This window comes from Pteropus alecto, unplaced genomic scaffold, assembly GCF_000325575.1.
Source record: "Pteropus alecto unplaced genomic scaffold, ASM32557v1 scaffold185, whole genome shotgun sequence".
Taxonomy (NCBI): domain Eukaryota; kingdom Metazoa; phylum Chordata; class Mammalia; order Chiroptera; family Pteropodidae; genus Pteropus; species Pteropus alecto.
Window position 1 is genome coordinate 10,876,806 of NW_006438088.1, and position 13,082 is coordinate 10,889,887.

At 31.5% G+C, this 13,082-nt stretch overlaps 1 protein-coding gene and 1 pseudogene across 1 annotated transcript in view; one reads left to right on the top strand and one right to left on the bottom strand.

Moving 5' to 3' along the window:
* HBS1L (HBS1 like translational GTPase) overlaps nucleotides 1–13,082 on the top strand; it is an 81,045-nt gene that overhangs the window by 25,834 nt on the left and 42,129 nt on the right. The window lies entirely within an intron of this gene.
* On the bottom strand, nucleotides 7,616–10,059 carry LOC102895934 (annotated as a pseudogene).

The following is a 13,082-nucleotide window of genomic DNA, read 5'->3' on the forward strand; positions in this document are numbered from 1 at the left end:
TTTTACCTTTTATAATACATTTAAACTTCTATTAACTGAATTAACTTTATAAAGTTGTTTAATGAGTCCTGCCTTTAAAAGTTGAGCTTATCAGAGTTATCCTTTCTCATACTTGACCTCTTCCTTTTTCTCTTGGTATTTTTAGTCATATTATTTATTTGTTGCCAAAATTATAACATTTTCATTTTATTCTGTACTCAAAATTTCCTTAGTTTTAAACCAACCATAGTTACTTTAAAATTGATTGATTCTCTTGGTTAGGCCTCTCTCTCTGTTTCTTGTTTCACATCTGGTTCAACCTTACCCTTCCCCTAAAATATACATGTTTGAAATATTTCCCAAGTGGTTAAATATATGAAAATGATTCTGTGACCTATATTTGCATGACAGATTGAGAAGTAATAGTCTTTGGTCCCTCTTTCCTTCCTGAATGGCTTTATAGACATTGCCGTACCATTTTCTATTATTGCATGATGCTCTAGCTAGGCCTATTCTGCTGCTTGTAGTATGACTTTTATTTCTGTAGTAGGTTTTTTCCCCCTTCCATATTTCTCTTGAGCTCTTTTGGCTTACTTTAGAACTTTGCCTCCTATTTTTATCATCTTTTATCCTGTTTTTCTCCCTTTTTTTTTTTTTTGAGAGAAAGTAAGATAGAAACATTTTTACTTTTTCTCTTTAATTGAATATTTTTTTCCCTAGGGTATTTGAAAGGTTAAACTCTCTCTTCACCTGTGAAACTAGATTGATCTGAGAGGCTTGTGAGTAATTTCTTTGTAAGTTTGTGATATGGCAGACCTTGTTCCAAATGTTTAGATGCTTAGGTATAATGATTCCATCATATATCAACCTGACTTTATCATGACGTTCCACTGAATAGTGTAGAAGGAAATTTTTTTTTATTACTCAGAGAATTTCTCAATAATTTTTGTATTTTTAGGTTTTGTAATGAAAACTTAATAGTTATATGAAAATTAGCTTTTTATTATGGCAATCAATTGGAACTCTAATTTCTGAAATGATATATTAATGTTGGTATAGCTCCTTAATTTAGATAACATTTAGTTCACTTTATTAACATATATAATATTGAAAGTCACCAATAGCAAACACAAGCAAACTTAGAATGGGTTGTATAATTTCATGACACATGTATGTATGGACTGTTAAACAGCGTGTATTAAGGGGGTAAAATTGTGGGACAATCTTCCAGTTTTCTGATGGTATTTTCCCTGCAGATTAAACCTACCAAAGGGGAAAACACTCCCCAAACTATAAAACCGAGTGACATAGAGTCTTATTTGTTGTTCCACAAAAAATCCAGAGCTTGAAATACATATGTAGTATTATTGTTCAAATGTAACATTCTTGGTAGAAAAATTTTACTATTTATGGTTTAAAATTTTATAGTTAGTCAACATAACTTGAAAGAGGAACAGTTTCGACAAAATGTTATTGTGAGAAGTGGGGTTAACTTTTGATTGTTATTGAGGCTTTTTAGAACTTTGCCTCCTATTTTTATCATCTTTTATCCTGTTTTTCTCCCTTTTTTTTTTTTTTTGAGAGAAAGTAAGATAGAAACATTTTTACTTTTTCTCTTTAATTGAATATTTTTTCCCTAGGGTATTTGAAAGGTTAAACTCTCTCTTCACCTGTGAAACTAGATTGATCTGAGAGGCTTGTGAGTAATTTCTTTGTAAGTTTGTGATATGGCAGACCTTGTTCCAAATGTTTAGATGCTTAGGTATAATGATTCCATCATATATCAACCTGACTTTATCATGACGTTCCACTGAATAGTGTAGAAGGAAATTTTTTTTTATTACTCAGAGAATTTCTCAATAATTTTTGTATTTTTAGGTTTTGTAATGAAAACTTAATAGTTATATGAAAATTAGCTTTTTATTATGGCAATCAATTGGAACTCTAATTTCTGAAATGATATATTAATGTTGGTATAGCTCCTTAATTTAGATAACATTTAGTTCACTTTATTAACATATATAATATTGAAAGTCACCAATAGCAAACACAAGCAAACTTAGAATGGGTTGTATAATTTCATGACACATGTATGTATGGACTGTTAAACAGCGTGTATTAAGGGGGTAAAATTGTGGGACAATCTTCCAGTTTTCTGATGGTATTTTCCCTGCAGATTAAACCTACCAAAGGGGAAAACACTCCCCAAACTATAAAACCGAGTGACATAGAGTCTTATTTGTTGTTCCACAAAAAATCCAGAGCTTGAAATACATATGTAGTATTATTGTTCAAATGTAACATTCTTGGTAGAAAAATTTTACTATTTATGGTTTAAAATTTTATAGTTAGTCAACATAACTTGAAAGAGGAACAGTTTCGACAAAATGTTATTGTGAGAAGTGGGGTTAACTTTTGATTGTTATTGAGGCTTTTTCTAACATTGGATTTATTTTGATTCTTTTAGGAAATAGTCGATCTAAAAAAAGTAAGCATTAAGAAAAAATAGACTACAAGTATGGCAAAGAAGTTGTGTAATTTTTATTTAACATTTTAGATGGTTCTTAACATTTCCATCGCCTCACAAACAAATGTTTATATTAATCAGACCGTTAAGAAAATTGATTGAAAGTGTTGGAGGTTTTGGAGAAATAAATAGATTTTAATACTGTTCTGTACAATTAAGCTACTATGTTTGGTAACCCTTAAGTAATACTGATTTGCTCATACTGTTTAGAAACCTATTGTGCATCATTTTCCTTTCCTTTTGAATTTTACTTTGTTTTCCCTTCAAGTAAAGTTTCATTCATAAAACAAAGCCTAATTTTACATAATGAGGATATAGTTATTTGCTAGCATTGTTTTGCTAGTTTCGAAGTGTTAATAGTCTGCTCAACAAACTTCACATAGTTTATCTGTATACTACTATTTGAATATCTGTAAAATGTTCTTTATACTCATATTATCATAGTTTTGAGTCTTGATGGCAGGTTGTTCCAGAAGGTGCAAGAAATTAAGAAATAGAAAACAGAGCTGTAAACACTTCCAACAAGATCATTTTTTTCTACTTTTTTATTGTGCTCTTTGTCTCTTTCTTCGACATTACCCAAATAACTAAATGGTAGAAATAGTGACATTAGCTTTTTGGGAGGAGATGTAACCTTTTCTTTCTCTTTCTCAGGTCAAATGTATTATGAGATTTTATCCTTATCCTGGAGATAAATCCTATTAGTAATTTAGAAAGTCCGTATTACAAAGAAAAATTATTAATATGAGATGTTATAGACATTTCTAAATCTATATGTACTTTTCAGTAATGTACTTACATATTTCATTTTACTAATTGAATCTTTTTGGTAGGGAGTTTAAAGTAAACATCAAACTACAGTTTTTTTGATGTCCCTTTTTAAATATATTTTTCTTAGATAAATGGTGAAAAAATTTTAAATCAGTAATTTTATTCAAGCAATTAAAAGAATTTTATGCTTGTACAGAAAAGTTTCAAATCATTTGGCTTTCTGCTTTAAAATTATGTGGGCTTTTGAAAGGAAGTGGTTTATTTGAGTGAAAAAGCTGTAGTTCAGAATGTTCTCATATATGTCTTAAGATTCTCTTTGTATATACACCTACACTGGAAAAACTGAAACAGTAATTGTTTAATTTAAAAATAATTTGCTGTAGACTCTCAAAACAGCTTACCTTCTTCATGAGTAGCCAGTACCATAAGAAAATTGTGTTAATGTTAAACACAGTTTTCTTTTAATTATCTTTTTTTAACCATAAAAATTACAATCAGATCATGTATATTTACATATAAATACATAATGTATATCAGATTATGTATATTATTGTTTTATTCCAAGGCAGATATACATCCTTTTAACGTTTTTTGAATGCTTGGTATATGTGCTAAGCATTGCTAAGTGTTTTAGCAAGGGACAGAATAGAGGGAAAAGACAAAATTTAGTTTAATCAGCATTTATTACATGTTCACTTTTAATCAGAAAAATGTGGTAGCCATGGGGGACATAGATTTAAGTCACAGACTTTTCCCTAGAGCTTTATAGTAGTCCTTCAGGGGCTAAGTGGATTTAAGAGAAGCACCAACCATAGCCAGATGTTTTCTCTCTGAATGTGTTACCTGTTCCTTTTTATTGGCTGTGTGTAAAGTATTCTATTCTGGGAGCTGCTACCTCTCAAGGGCAAGTAGGGAAGTGAATTAATATATTGAAATGTAAACTGTGTCAGGCTTTGTTTTCTGTTTTATTTGGTCATGAGAATCTGTGAAGTAGGTGGAAAAAACAGGCTCATATCAATAATTTGCCTTATTAAAGAGGCAAATCATAACTCAAACTGAGTTCTTTTGAACTCTAACATCATTTTTATTGTTGTTACATAGTAATTGCAACAAAATTTTGTGTTGTAATAATTTTACCTTGTTTGGTTTTTGTTGGTAAGTATCTTAAGGATAAAGCTGGTTTGTTAGAGAAACCAGCTTTATTATTAGTGAGATAGTTAAAAATTACTTTCAGATTTTTTTTCTACTAGTATTAACTGAGAGATTTTGACTTTTATATGTAGAGAATTGGTATCAGCTTCTAAATCCTCATGAATTAACAGTCCTAAAATGTGAAGTCATTTTCTAGTTTAATTTTAAATCACTTTGTGGTTTTTGATTTCTTACTTAAGCAACAATTCTATTTGATTTAAAAATCCCAAATAATTTTTTTAATAGTTGCTAGCTTGGTGCCATTTTTTAAGCCCATGCTTAAATAAGTATTTTTATATTTCTTGAGTTTGTTTATTGAATGAAACTATAAAATTCAAATGAGCTAGTGGAAGAAAAAAACACATCACTAATTTCATTACTCAGAATTTAGAAGTATTAGCATTTTGATGCATTTTAACAATAATAGTAGGCATTATTAATTAATACTTAACTACACACCAAATATTGTACTAAAACTTTTATATCTGCTATCTCATTTTATATTCGCAATAATCATTTAGAGTAAGGATTATTTTTATCTTAGATTTACAGCTGGAGGCTCTGAAGCTCAAAAATGACTAAACATCTTGCCCAAGGCTACAAAACTGGTAAATGGCAGGACATTTAGGATAAGATACATCTTATACCAAAGCTCCCTCTTTAATACATTTTATATATGTTAAAGGAATATCACATATAGGTGATATTCCTTTCTTAAAAAATGGGGCCACACTTAACTTTTTGAACCCATTTTAACTTAATGATGCGCTGTAGATCTACTTAAAACATTTTTTAACTTTGTTAAGTTTTATTTTTAATTGTGATAAATACGCATAACATAAAATATGCCATGTTAACTATTTTTGAGCATACAGTTTAATAAAGTATATTTACATTGTTATACAATCTCCAGACCTTTTCATGTTGCAGAACTGAAACTCTATACTCATTCAACAAGTCTCCATTTTCCCCTTCCCTAGTTCCTAGCAACTACCCATAGACCTTTCTATGTATGCCAACATATTTAGGTTTCATAGAACTGTATTCTTTTATTTCATTTAACCAAATACCTAATATAGGAACTTAAGTTTTTCAATTTATTATTACAAAAAGCTTCAGTAAACATTTTTGTACATTTGTGCATTTTTTTTCAATTATTTTATAAAAGATATTTCTAGAGTAATATTGCTGGGTAAAAAGGTATGGGCATTTTTAAGGCTTTAGTATGGTGAAGTTACCCTTCAGAAAGATTGTACTAATTTACTTCTTATATTTAATTGTAGTTGTTCTTATATTTTTTGTCCTTGGTGCATTATGCATGCTGTTACAGGTTGGCAGTATCTAAAATACCATTTACTCATGAGCAAATAATTCTTAGAAGTTTCTATGAGAAGTAAAATAACCCATGTGATACAGTTAGCACCATATCTCGCACACAGAAAATGTACAAGTGATAATTGAACTTAATTCAAAGAAATACTTTATTACCACCCAAGAAACAAGTGCTATTATCAAGAGATTATATTAAAATCTAGTGAATTGAGTTACTTAAATGACTGACTCTTTTGGGCTTTAAAAAAAATGATTCATGATGTTTTAGAAAAAGTAATCCCCCTTGGGGAATTATGTATCTTCTTTGTCTGCACTTAGCCATTTTTAACAGCCTGTTATATGTTATAGATTTCTTCCATTTTTTTTTCCACAAAATATATATAAAAATAGACACATACATATAGGGTTTTTTCTTTTATATATAAAAAAAGACGTACTATAATTTTTATTTCTCTTTATTTTTAATACTATGTCAACTGGAGTAGTGTTCCAACTTACTCATTTTGGTGATTTTATAATATGCCATGATATGGCTGTACTATTGTTTATTCAAGATTTCCCATATTAAAGGACATTTATTTCCTTTTTGCTTCTATGAGTAGTACTATGTATAGAACATCTGTGTACATATCCTTACAAACTAGGGCTTTTGATTCTATGAGATCTCCTTTAGTGGGATTGCTGGGTTACAAGTTATATTGTTTGCTTTCAATAGATATGGCCATTGCTTTATGAAAGTATGGTTCATCCCTCTTACAGCAATAGGTGTCATTGCATTTCTTGACTTTGGACAGTCTGATAAGTTAATGTCTCATTGCTACTCTGATTTGTATTTCCATGACCGTTAATGAAGTTGGATATTTTTTCATATATTCATATGCTGTTTGAACTTGTTCTGTGAATTGCTAATTATATCCTTACCCCCCCTTTTTTAATTGGATTATCTTGTTGACTTGTAGTCTGTTTATATTATAGATATTAACCTTTCATTAGTTGTATGTATTGCAGATAATTTCTCCGTCTTTTTATTTTTATTTTTTAATTTAGATCTGTTGCTATAGAAAAATTTAGTCACTCTTTCTTTCTGTCTTTTGTAACAACCAGGTTTCAGGCTTGGATTAAAAAAAACAAACCTCAACCTCTAGGTTATACATATTCTAAATTTTCTTTTAAGATAATTATTATATGTACTTTTTTACATGTAAGACTTAATTCCTCTAAAATTTATTTTTTTTTGTGTAGAGTGTAGAGAAAAGTGTCAGACTTTATTTTTTTCTGGATTTTCATTTGAACTTTAAAAATGCATCAGCTTGTATGCTGTGACAGGTAGTGTGTTGTATAGTAGGAGGGGATGGTAGTTCTCAGTTTAGATCAATATTGTCTTGCAACCTGTCTCTGTCATTTACTATCTGTGTGACCTTGGTATAGTTGCTTGATTCCTCTGAGACTTGGTTTCTTCTTTAAAATGGCAATAATATCTACCTCAGAGTTTTATGATGACCTACCCTTATCCGATAACATCATGCCTAAATATAAGACATGAAGAATTAATGTGATTTGTTAGGGGGATGCTGAAGGGTAGATAATTCAAATAATGGGCTATAGATGAGCTCTCTCAGGGAGAGTTTATAGTAAGTCAAACAGAAGTCCAGAAAAGAATCTCTCAGGGAGAGTTTATAGTAAGTCAAACAGAAGTCCAGAAAAGAATGATGTATTTGTCTAGTATTTTTTTGAAGGGTTTTGATATATAGTTTCATTTCATAAAATAAAAAAGCCTTGTTTACTTGTAGACTGGCCTCCTAAATTTTCTTTTTTAATCTCAGCAGTAAATATTTACAAATAAAATATAGATGATTTCTCTTTTTTTTTTTTTAAGGAAAATTATTAACACAGTATTGTCTTCATTCCTTAACATTTGAAGTAGCAAGTATTCTTATTGCTATAAATGTTCATAATATCACAAATGTATTGCATATATTAGATAATAAATATTATGCATGCTTCCTCAAAGTATGTAATCTAATCTAATAATACGTGTTGAAATCTATTCATCTAAAGTTTTTAAATTTTTAAAAATTGCTGGCCCAGTGATCAGAAAATTGAAATCTGTTCCCAATGCATCTTTTGAGTTAAAAAGTTTTTTCTGTGTGATAGGAGGTAGATACTGCATGGTGGATTTGATGAGGCAAGTTATACAGTAAAGGATGTTTTAAAGTGAAAAAATAATAATAAATAAATCACAGTAAGTGCAGCTGTAGTATTGTAGGAAGTGGTTTATTCTCTGTAGCCTAGTGGGTGTACTTTCTGAATCTAGTAACTAGAATTTAAATATGTAGTCAGATTCAGTGAAATGATTTCATATTTGAAGTCATTTTTCACTGAAAATATAACAATGATTTCTTTGAAATTTGGAGAATATTAGTTTTCTGTTCATGTGCCTATATGTACTTAGCATATTGAACCATTTATAGGAATGATATGATTGAGGGCAAAAAGTGTACTTACCTGGAAAACTTGTTTTTTTCTTTTTCTAAATAACCTTAATTTTTTTGAGCTTTTATATTCGACTTTATTCTTCATTTAACTTTTAAAACACTACTATAGTTGAATATTAAAACGAAAACAATAGCAATAGTGAGCACATGATGATTACAGTCCTTCACTCATACACTACTGCATATAAATAATGTCAGCAGTGAGTGTTATTTACTGGCCCAATAAGAGATCTGACACTGAACACCAACACCCCTAGGATGATGTTCTTCATCCTCATGTACTTCTCCATCTTTCTTGATGTGGATCAAAATCCACTAGTTCTACCTGGTCCATTTCATCAGTCTCTTTTACTTCCTTTCAGGAAGAGTTTTTCAAGCAAAGAGAGTTTATCAGGAGAGAAAAAGCCATTCTCAGGAAAGTTTACCTTAAATTCGATGATTAGGCAACCCTTTTCATATGGTCTACAATAAATTGTCATGCTTTTCATTTAACATATACTTGATACCTACGTGCTTAATCTGACCTGGATGAGAGGTGATGACTGTGGTTTGGTTGTCAAGAGTAGCTAGTGGCTTTTGGAAGCCGTATAATGCTTCAGCCAGCTGTATGTCCATCCATATACATAAAAAGGTCTTCTCGCGTAAAAACAGCATGGTCCTTCTGATCTAAAACAATGATAATTCCTCCTGCTCCAGTCTTGGTTCTTGGTCTCCTTCAACATGGAGTTTATCTTCTGGCCATCTTTCATGCCTTTGACAACATGAACTTCTAGAATCTTCTCTCACTATCTTTTTGTTGCAGCCTTTACATCTGTCTTTAGGACTGATCTGTTCCCTGTGGCCCTGGCACTCCACACACACAGACTGAATTTGCTGAACCATTCCAGGTTCTATCTGATGAATTCTTACTTGCATCTCATACTTCAGCAATTGGGACAGCACTGTACTGCTCCTTTCTTACCACCTCAGCCTTTGCATTTGTCACAAATCACATTCTTTTGCAGAGCTAGTTTTCTTGTTGCACCATTATATAAATCTAAGGTTACCGAGAGTTGACGCACAACATTTTTACCTCTCTTTTCTCTCTGCATTCTTCCTCCTTCTCCAAAAAAACATATCAAAGGTGTCCATGGGGGAGTCCCTACCACCACCTACTCCACCTTCTTTAATTGCTTGTTCTCTGTCGTATAATTCCCTTTACATCAGAGAGCAAGCACTTCATGAGGTTGAGAAATGTGTCTAAACTTCTCCCCTTTATTTGGATTGTTAATCAGGGTGGTACTTCAAGGCCAATCCTGCAAGCTTTTTTCAGTTTTTCCTGGGTGGCATTGAGTTTGACCCCCAAAACATCATAGTAAGTGGTTTCTTTCACCATTTTTGACAGCCAGTGAGCGGGCTGAGGCCGGTGTGGGAGAGTGGGAAGGAGTGTGTTTCTGTGTGTAGCTCGGGCAGCCAGCCACTGTTCCTCCGCTTCTCACCCAGCGTTCTGGAAAGTTCCCTAACCTTAAATGCTTTTTAAATTCAGTGTTTTGATCTGATTCAGATTTTAAATTTTAAATTTGTCCTATATTAAAAGGCTATTGTGAATTTATTTTGAATGTTTATATATTAACCATGTAAATCAAAAATTATCCTCTTTTTGAAATCTTTCAAATCACCCATTAACTTATATTTTCCTCAGTGTCAAAGTAGTATATTCTTAATGTAGAAAAAGAGGAAAAAGTTACTTATAATTTTCTTACCCAGTCTCGTGTTTTGCCATATTTTCTTTATTTTATTCATATGCATTTTTATTCTTTATGTCTATGGCTTTTATATACAATTATTATACATACAATTTTGTATCCTGTATTTTCCCTTTTCATTTTATATCTATGTCTGTCTATCTGCACTTACATTTTTAAATGTGGAACAAATTTTAGATCCCATTTTGATTCAGAAAATAATTTTAAAACTTTGATTAAGAAAATATAGAAGGCATTTTTAATTTAAAACAAAAACAGGTATTCTGTACTAGTATTTTCACATCTTTGTAGGTACTGTTCATATTTGAAATTACTTAATGCTATCAGATAAAAAAAAGCATACTTTAAAAAAAAGTGACCCTTGTAATATTTCTCATGGATTTTATATGAAACAAACAAACCTCGGTTGTTTTTGGTTGGATTTAAGAATATTATTTCCTCTGCAGTTTTCATTAACTAGTACCCTATTTGATGTGGGTGATTATATTAAATATTTAAAAATTGTGTAGTTGATGTCATTTAGAGATTAAAGATACATATGTTTGGAAGGGAGAGATTGTCAATGAATAGGCTAAGTAGTTATTTTTAAAAAGAGGGCAAGAACCTTAAAAGGTCATCTGAACTAGTTTCCTGATTTGAGGCAGGTCTAAACATTGTTTTAGTTATGAACCTGAAACCAGTCAGAAAGAGGTAGGTATAATTTACAAGAATATTAAACTGGGTCAGGCAAGTTATTTAACTTACGTAAATTCTCATTTTTTTATTTGTAAAATTAGTTTTATACCAGGTAAGTCATTCTTATTTTTTCTGTCCCAGAACAACTGAGAGATTTAACATTTTCTTGTCAACATCAGTATCTACCAGTGACAGTGATTTTCAAAGGAGGAGACGGCAAGAATATCTTTGTTCTTTTGATCCACCTTCTTCCAAGCTGAGAATCACTAGCTTAGAGAATATATTAGTTTTTCCATATGTAAAATTACATAATGTTATTAAATATTTGAGTGCCTAGTTTGTACCAGGCACTGGGCTGGATGTTGTGGGATATAATCAAAAGTTCCCCTCTGGTGCTCATAGGTTAGTTGGAGAGGTGAGGCCATACTTTAATATCGATATGGTATTCACAGAAACAATACCACATGTACAATAAAGCTTTTGATTTCAAGTTATATCATTTCGGTCTGGAGTTATCATTTTCAGGAATTTGGAATTATCATATGTGATTTAAAATTGGGAGAATTATGCTAGATGCATACTTTAGAGCCTAAATATCCCTTTTCACATGTAAAATAAACGTAAGCAAAAGGTAAAAAGATAATATCTAGGTGTTTGTTATTAGAGGAAGGCTAGCCTGGCCTAGTTTCTCATTGGAATTTAAAATAAATTAGCAATTAACTTTATTAAACAATTAACTGCTAGCTGTAACTATATGCATTGTTAGGAGATTTTGAAATGCAAATATTAAACCAAATCAGAATTTTTGATTTTATTATTAACTGTTATCAGAAGTATCTGAGTAGATAATAATGATTGTTAGCCTCGCTGAAGTCACAAAATCATGATCTGGACAAAGCATTAACATTTTTAAGAGGTACTTGATCAAGCAGTTTTTATATACATTTAACTTTAAAATAAGCCCGGTTCAGCCATCTTGGGAAAACCTCTTCCACTAGTTCCTGAGGAGGAGCAACGGGGAGTGTGCCTGGGAGTAGCCTAGAGAAAACAAGAGCAACATTTCCATTAATTAGGTGTGTGATCTTTAGAAATGTACTTAAATTTTCATCTGTAAAATGATGGGCTGAACCAAATGACCTCTAAAATTATGGCCCACAAAGTTGCATGATTGTATAAATAAATTCACGTAAGGACTACAAGGAATGTGAATACTTTCTGCCTTCCTCTTTATTAATCAGAATTCCTTCCTCCTTTGGGTGTTTTCTCACCCTTCATTTTCTGTATGCCATCTCATCCATTCCTAGGTCTTATGTTACTTTATGTGTTTTAGTGGTGCTGTCATTTCTCCTGCTTTCCAAACTTGATTATCCAGGTTTCTATCCAATTTCTATTTTTTTCTTTTTTCTTTTTCCAATTTCTATTTGTCTAGAAAGATTCTCAGACCCAGTGTGTACCACATTCATATCTAATTTAGAGTACTTGGGATTTAGTTGCTTTTTTTTTTTTTTTGCCTCCCTAACATTTAATTTATCACTATTACCTATTAATGTATTGTCTCTCCTGCCTGTTTCCTCTTACTCATTTCCTATGCTCTGGTACTTGCTCAGCTTCAGTCATAGCACTTGTGATCTCTTGGCAAAGTTCTATGACTATCCTCCTCTGTCTTTTCTTTCAGTCTTATCTATCTACATGTCCATCACATCTAGAATGAAAGTTACCTGAAAACAGAGACTATTACTCATCCTTGTGTCCCCAGTGCCAAGAACACATTATAATTTAACTTGAAAATGTAAAGACCTGAGATAGTATCTAGGTGTTGTTTAAAAAATAGTCTTTGGTAGCAGCCCCCATTTACTTAGCAGGAAACAGTTCTTCTGTGGACTGCTGTAATTTTGCACTTGATGAAACGACCCAAGAGGAGCAAGATCCTGACTGGCAGACTTCTCTTAGTTCTCTTGAATATATTCTCCATTTGGTGATGACATAACCATTCACTCTCTTGTAGAAAATCTGGGAACTGCTCTTTTTCTCACCTCACTTCATATCTTAGGGCTTCAAGTGTTCCTAATTTTACCTTATAATGTCTTTTAGATATCCCTTTCCCCATTATTCTTACCTTAGGTCAGTCTATAGCATTTTTTACACACATCAGTACAACAATTTACTAACTGCTCCTTTCAGTCTTGCCTCCACAACTATTTTCCATATTATGGTCAGAGGATGTTTTAAAAGCACAGTATGATACTCCAGTGCTTAAAATCTTTTAGTGGCTCTTATTGTTCAAAATCAAGTGAAGTGCCTAAATGTATGTTATACATGGCTTTAAATGAGTTGCCTGCTTTTCTATCCTTACATCTCACCACTTAA